This window comes from Humulus lupulus, chromosome 7, assembly GCF_963169125.1.
Source record: "Humulus lupulus chromosome 7, drHumLupu1.1, whole genome shotgun sequence".
Taxonomy (NCBI): Eukaryota; Viridiplantae; Streptophyta; class Magnoliopsida; order Rosales; family Cannabaceae; genus Humulus; species Humulus lupulus.
In genome coordinates, this window is record NC_084799.1 from 203,270,138 (window position 1) to 203,278,861 (window position 8,724).

At 25.5% G+C, this 8,724-nt stretch overlaps 1 long non-coding RNA gene across 1 annotated transcript; it reads right to left on the reverse strand.

Moving 5' to 3' along the window:
• Window positions 1–490: 490 nt before the first annotated feature.
• LOC133790151 (uncharacterized) lies at window positions 491–3,103 on the reverse strand. The gene is made up of 3 exons (XR_009873931.1): window positions 2,791–3,103; window positions 2,650–2,708; window positions 491–541 (listed from the first exon to the last, which is right to left on the reverse strand). It is a non-coding gene; the product is annotated as an uncharacterized LOC133790151 (long non-coding RNA).
• Window positions 3,104–8,724: the final 5,621 nt, after the last annotated feature.

An 8,724-nucleotide genomic window follows, 5' to 3' on the forward strand; every position in this document is an offset into this window, starting at 1 on the left:
AAAAAACTTAACGTACCCAAGTATTTTTGGCTGTCTCTGTCACCCACCCTGTGCCTGATTTATGGTGAGTATCCATCCAGCTATCCGGGATGGACTCAAGTTGCCCAGTCTCTAAATTGCGATGTCACGTACATATATTTTTATAAAATTAATAATTAAACGTAAATAAGAAAATAAACTAAAAAATAATTAATTAACTAACCTTTTTATAGCGTAGGGCTGGGATTGACTGTGTACTGTCGAACAAGTAATCCGAGCTCTCTTGAGAAATTTGAGTTGTACTCTCTGATCTCTTTATATGTTCTCCCCCACACATCCCACTCGAGAGGGAGAGGACGCCCCAACTGTTCCCTCTTTTCCCGCGTGTTCAAACCATTATGGCGTCCACGTTTATTTGGAGGCGCTATTGTATGCAAATTCAATATTTTAAAATTAATATGGATTAATTGTTAAATTTTAAGGAGTATATCAATGTGTAAAGTATTACCTCATTCACAATCAGCTGGAATATCTGACGGTTAAATTAATCCACGTGTGTGTCCTAATTCAGAGAGAGGCAAATGTAAGAGTCTTCAATGACTCACCCTCTCTAAACGGGTCTAAGGCTTCTTGTGATGAACACTAAAAAAATATAATATTATCACTAGGTGATAATAACACTATTATATCTTTGGTAATAATTTCTTATTACCAAAGAAAAAAACAAATAAAATTAAATATGTTTTTTTTAATGTCTTATGCTCTTTGAAGTTAATTATGTTGTTTTATGATATCTAACTATAATATATTTCAGTGTAAATATTATTAAAATTATTTAAATTTGACATATTAATTTGGTATTTATTAAATTACATATTTTACTTATGCTTTATTGAATTGTTTTATTAATTAAAACAAAATTTCTAAGATTTGTTTAAAATTTATTTATTTACTTTAGGATTTAATTATTACTTAAATTATTTAATTAATGTTTATTTTTATTAAAATTTAGTTGCATAATGTTAATGTTAATTTTTTTTAATCTTAATTTTAAAATATATTATTTATATAAAAAAAACATAAATTACTCAAAAATTGAAAAAAAATTAAAAAAAATACAGAAAAATTAAAAACAACTAACAAATATTATTAAAAACATATTTTTTTAATTTTAATTTTAATAATGATTAAAACTAACAAATATTAAATTTAATTTTTTAAATTTTAATAATGGTTTTCTAATAATATATTTGTTAATTTTATTTAATCAGAACTAACAAATATTATTTTTTTACATATTAATTTAGTATTTATTAAATTACATATTTTACTTATGCTTTATTGAATTGTTTTATTAATTAAAACAAAATTTCTAAGATTTGTTTAAAATTTATTTATTTACTTTAGGATTTAATTATTACTTAAATTATTTAATTAATGTTTATTTTTATTAAAATTTAGTTGCATAATGTTAATGTTAATTTTTTTTAATCTTAATTTTAAAATATATTATTTATATAAAAAAAACATAAATTACTCAAAAATTGAAAAAAAAATTAAAAAAAATACAGAAAAATTAAAAACAACTAACAAATATTATTAAAAACATATTTTTTTAATTTTAATTTTAATAATGATTAAAACTAACAAATATTAAATTTAATTTTTTTAATTTTAATAATGGTTTTCTAATAATATATTTGTTAATTTTATTTAATCAGAACTAACAAATATTATTTTTTTACATATTAATTTAGTATTTATTAAATTACATATTTTACTTATGCTTTATTGAATAGTTTTATTAATTTAAACAAAATTTCTAAGATTTGTTTAAAATTTATTTATTTACTTTAGAATTTAATTATTACTTAAATTATTTAATTAATGTTTATTTTTATTAAAATTTAGTTGCATAATGTTAATGTTAATTTTTTTTAATCTTAATTTTAAAATATATTATTTTACTTATCAATTCACTATTTATTAAATTAGAAATTTTATTGAGTACTTCTACTAATATTCACAATATCTCTAAATTTTACAATTCTATAAAAAATTCGGCAGCATAACGACTATATTTTCATCTATCCCAAAATTTAAAATCCTGCAAATAAGACATAAAAAATATCCAGACCCAGATCATGCAGAGAGCATTACAAATACATTTTAAACGACTATATAATTTATAATTATTAGTCTAAATTTTATTAATTATTCAATTTTCTAACCAAAATATTAAAATTCTACTAAAAATTAACAACAACAAATTAATCATCAATATTCATAAAATTTGAATTTTTACTACTAACATAACCAAAATAAATTAAAATTGACAACAACAACATACTAACATTACCACCAAAATTTTCAAATTAACACTCAAATATTTAATATATTTACTAATATGTTTAATACACATAAAATTCACCAAAACAACATAGAATTTATTTAAAAAAAATACTAATTACTCATATAACAATTTTCTAATTCCTAATATCATTTTTACTAATACTTATTTTGAAAACCTAAAAATAAATGCATTCTATCTAATATAATAATTTCAGATTTTTATTAAAATTAATATTATATTATTTATATAAAAAAACATAAATTATTCAAAAATTGAAAAAAAATTAAAAAAATTAAAAAAAATTAAAAAAAACTTACCAATGCCTTCAATATCTTGCTAGCAATCTCTTTAGTCCAACAAAAACCGAATACCCAACCTTCAAACAAAAACTACAAAATATCATTATACAATTTCATAAATATATATATATATATAAAAAATGAATAAATAAACCATACCTTCAACAAATACACAGAAATCCCTTCACCCTTGGCAATTTTGAGGCTTAAAACCGAGCTTTTTGGGAGGAAAACGGAGGAAAATGGCGGAGGGAGGCGGACGGCTCGGAGAAAACCGAGAGAAACCAGAGAGGAAGGAGAAGGGGCTTCGCGGCTGTGGGGTATATTTATAAACCCTCTACCGAGAACATGTTCTCGGTATAGGTTCTCGGTATAGCAACTAAACCTATTCAAAACCGCGAAAATGTCCCGCGCATATGAAATGTCTATACCGAGGACATGTTGTCGGTATAGTGTTCTCGGTATAGAACCTTTTTTTTGTAGTGGAGATACAAGTATAACAGCAAACTTTCCTTAAAATAACTTTAAAAAATCATTGAAAATTCATGTAGTTTATTTGTCAATGCATGGATTATATATAGTACGTATATTTATATTTATATATGTGGTATATTATATATATGGCTCAAAATGTTGCCGTGTTCTGTTAGGGTTTGATTAACAAGTTAATAAGTAAAGTCTTTATATCAAATTAATATTATTATTATACATATATTTATGGTAAGATGACTATAAAGTTAATAAGTAAAGTCTTATTATAAAGATACGTGTTGTAAATTGTAATAATAATGCATTTGGACTAGAGAAAAAGAGGTTTTATTAGCTTTAATATAGCAACAATCAACGTTATAGGGATAAAAAAAAACTTATAAAAAAATTGTATTGATCCTCTTATACATATTTGTTTGTTTGTTTTTATTTATTTATTTTTTATCGATATGTGGTTTGGAATGTTATTGAAACTGATCAGAATATATAGAAATGTTTTGACTGAAACTGTATGCTCATCTATCTTTTAAACAAAAAAGTAATATATATATATATATATATATTTATACAAGTTCGATGTAATTATTAGTTAGACCAAACATATATTAATCAGAAAAAGTTATATAAAATTGACTTTTTTTTTTTTTTAAATGCGCATGCTAATGATAATTTTTTGGTTAACTTTTTCTGATTTGTTTTTTCATATGAAAGGGTTTTATATGGGAGACACATCACTATCCTACTCCTAAATATATATATATATATAGATATTTATATCATTCATTGAATCATCTGTATCCAACTTATTCTTTAGCTAGAAAACCAATCCACAATAATTATTGAATTCAATAAGATTAGGCCATAGTTTCTCTATACATCAGGACTAATCGGAAACCACATAATAAAATAATATAACAATAATTTAATTTATATTATTTTGGTTTCATCTATATTATTAATTAAATTCCAGTTATGACTATTAATAAAAAAGTTATGAATTGAGTGTTCTACTTTGTAATGGGGTGTTTGTTATATTAGTTTAAGTGGCCTGGAGTTTGTGTGGATTAGCTTTATAATAATGTCAAACTCAAGCATTTTAAGAGTTTGAAAATACCCAAAATAAAGAAAAGTAGGTCCATTGGAACCCACAATTCTGAGCTAAAAAGATGTACCAAACACTGGTTGGATTTTGGTCTCTATCTTTTGACAAGTTAAATAACTCCAGCTAAATGCATCTTTAAAACTATATTAAAATTAGTTCATTTCTGTTGTCAAATTAGTTCTCATTCTTCACATATTTCATATATTAAAATTTCTTCATACTATAAATAAAAAAAATTAATCACAATAAATAAATAAAAATTATAAAATATGAAGAAATTAAATGAGATTTTTTTTTTTACAAAATACATGTGAGTGAGTATTTTTTTTTGAATTAAATGCAGTCCAATATATATCTCTTCTATATAATAAATGAGTAGATAACGAAAATTCTTGGTTTTAATGTTTTTTTTTATATTAACTTTAACGGAATATTTTTATATTTAATAGAATATTTTCATATTTAACTGTAGTTTGTAAATACTTAAACTTAAATAAAATAAAATAAATAATTAAAATAATATATTTTTGAGATATTTTACAATGATAATTATTTAAAAATAATAATTAATTAAACAAATTAAAATATGATATTTGTTGACGCCGTTTTTCGTCAACAGTGAAAGGAGAGCACGTAAACAATAACTGATAATGGCCAATTAAAATATCACAATACAAACACACAATTTTTACGTGGTTCAGCAGTTAAATCTGCCTAGTCTACGAGTCTCTGTTATTAAACTCAAGATTATCTCTGAAAATCCTTAAGCATGAATTCTTCAGAGTTTTCTCTCAAGGTTCAGAATTTTTGGTCCCCCACAATGGTGCATGACCTTCTCTATTTATAGAGAAGGTCGTAGAATACTATCCCACACATTTTGGGTAGTTACTCTTTTTGTGTAAATAAAATTAATGGCTTTAAATGCCTATAATCAGATATAAAAGGGAACGTCCCCTGAAGACCAGGGGACGTATAACTGACCAAATAATATCCCACGATTCTAGGGGATTTACAGTAATAAATGAGGATTACATCTCGTATGGACAACACTTATAGATATTCCCAGGATTCTCGTCACCTTTCGAGCTAAAGACATCTCCCGAGGTCACATGGCTTTCGAGATCGTCTGTGTGTCGAGCTCGGGACCCCTGATCCGGGGTCATCCCTGAGGATGGATGCGTCTCCGGAGCTACCTTTCGAGATCATGAACACTTCGAGGTCACCATATTCGAGGTCGTCTATGTCTTGCAGGCTCGATATTTAGTCCTGGAGCATACTCTAAACCTTACGAGTCCAATTGTTTGTTGAATCCAACTTTCGAGGTCACACTTAACATGGCTCGAAAACTGGGTACAACAATTTTTTTAAGATATTTTACAATGATAATTATTTTAAAATAATAAATAATTAATCAAATTAAAATATGATATTTTTGAGATACTTTACAATGATAATTATTTAAACATAATAAAATCATACGTTTAAGACTTAAATAAAATTTAATTAAATTTGAACTCACTTATTAGAATTAAATCATATTAAACATATAATATAATCTATTGTGAATTAACACAAATTATTTTTTTTAAACTAGCAAGAAACTTAATTTAAAATTCACATATAATATTTAATATTACATTAAATATATAATATATAATCTCTTGTTATTATTCCCAAATTCAAAAACTATAACAGACATAAAATTAAACAAAAATAAATAAATTATTTAATTAAAATAAGATATTTATTTCAAACGTTGCATATATATATATTTACAAAAGTAACTTGATTTTTTTTTATATAAAATGATATACACAACTTAAATAAAAATATTTAAAAAAATGTGAAGCTGTTTTACAAAAATAATGACATTATTTACAAAAAATGTGAAGGGGTAGGAAAACCAATTTAATTTTTTAGATTTCTTTTTATAGTGATTTTTATTTATTCATAAATAACATTTATACAAATAATTAGAGATATTTTTGTAACTAACATTTACAAAACTAGTTTCATAACTAAAAATATACATTTTAGTAATGAACATTTATAAAATTAATTTTGTACAAAAAAAATACATTTTTGTAACTAACATTTACAAAACTAATTTTGTAACTAAAAAAAATACATTTTTGTAACTAACATTAACATAACTAATTTTGTAACCAAAAAAATATATTTTTGTAACAAACATTTACATATCTAATTAGTAAATTTAGTTAAGCATTTCTAAAACTAGTGTTTACAAAAACACTTGTTCTCTAACTAATGCTTACCAAAAATACCCCGATTTCAAACAAACCTAATTTTTTGTGTAGATCTAGCGACATGTAACGACGATAAATGGAAGCATTTGATTGGTTGGGCTTTGCTTTCCTTGATCATTTGAGTTTAACCATGCAAATAACTCATTTTTCAATGTTGGAGGTGTTCAAAAATAGAAGTTGAAGGTGGCAGTGTCGTGAGCTTCGAAGGGCCACACCATGGTTGCAACCAACGAGTAGGGCGACGAGACTTGAGGGCTGAGGGTTTTAGTTTCATCGATCAACTTTCCTTTTTGGGCAACGCATGTTGATGGGATATCGATAAATAGTGGCGGTTTGGTGGTGGTCACTGTTATATTATTTTATATAATATAATGTTAGATTAAATAATGTGACAAAATGTTATTTGTCACACAAATGTGATTTATCACACAAATATGATTTGTTACACATTGTAACATAGTATTGAGAGTTACAAAAATTAGACACATGTGTGTGTCCAAGTGTAACATATTTTGGAGTTACAATTAAGTTATAAAATTGTAACTTCCAAATATTACCCAATAAAGTGTAGATTGAGAGTTACGCATTTGAGTTTGAATTTCACAAAGTCATAATGTGATATGACTATTGGACATATAATTTTAACTCTCATTATGTGTATGGAGGTTACAAAATCAAGTGGAAAGGAGTTTGAGACGTTTTGGAAATTTGTGAGAATTTGGGAGGTTGAAAAGCACATTGGCCGTGGCCACTATCATCCTGGGGGACAGCGGCCGCGACCACCGTTACTCCTAGCCGCGGCTAGGCTCGCTGACAGCCAAATTCCAATTCTTTTTTTTCAGTTTTGAACGTTTCTAACATACCAAGTAACTCTCAAATCTGCATTTTAATTCCATAAACATCCAATTAAACATTAGTAACAAGCAAGGGGTTGGTGGAATTTGAAATTCAAAGGGTGTCTCAAAACTCTATAAATAGAAGTCTAATGCTCATTTGTAAAACACACAATTTTTATCCACTAGAGCACTTGGCTAGAAATTCACCATCGGATTGTTTATTCCAGAGAGCTATTTCCATTTGTGAGGTCTCTTAGTGCTTAAGAAAGGGGGAAATAAGTTTTTGGACAAATATTGTAAACATTGTTCAAGTTGGTGATCCCTAATGCACTTCACTTTGGTTGTGTGAACGAGAAGAGCTTTTTTACCTAGTTCTTGTTCTTATTATCTTATTTCTTCTATTACTTTTGTTTCATCTTTCTTCTTCTTCTTTATATATTTAGATGTATTTTTTGCTATAGAGTTGTATTTCCATCTACATTTTTTAGTCTATATTTTCTAGTTTATTTGGATTTTTTTGTTAGAGTTTTTGTTTCTATTATTTTTGTCATCTATATCTTTCTCTATTTACTTGTATTTTTGCAATGGAGTTGGAACTTTATTTAATCAATCATCTTGTATTATTTTTTTCAATTCTATCAATCATCTTGTATCTTTTACAATACTATTATCTTTAACAATGATCCAAGATTAAGAAGAAGAAACAAAATTATAAGTACTTTTGTAATTATTTTAGTGTATCGTATATTTTAAATAAATTTTATATATGAAGTATTGTGTAATTTTTCTTATTTTTTCACGAGTACGAGACCATGTTAAAGTTACTTTTGATCATTAGTCTATGTCACTACAAAAAACGTGAAGTCACGTTTTGCGCTGGCAAAATCCATCTGGTCTTTACCGATGCATTTTTGTGTCGACAAAAAGTGACGACGTACATCCGTCGATAATGGGACTTTTGTCGACGCAAAATGTACTGCACCGGCAATGGTATCTTTTGGTGACGAAAAATTGTCACGGGATTGTGGAAAACACTTTTAGCGGCACAAAATTGCGTCGGCAAAGATATTTCTTTTAGTGGCGCAATATTGCGCCGACAAAAGATATTGCTTTTAGTGGCGCGTTTTTGCACCGGTAAAGGTTAAGACTTTTACCAACGTAATTTTGCGTTGGTAAAAGTATTTTTTAAATAAATTTTTTTGATAACATTACTAATTTTATTTTCAATATATTAATATTACTTAATAAATTTTGATTTTAATATATTAATAATTATTTAATTTTTTTAGTAATATTATTTAATTAGAAATAAAATAAAAATAAAATTTTTATAAATAAATAAAAAAAATTATAACTATTAATGTTTATTGTCTCCACCAAACATGAAAAATATAAAAGT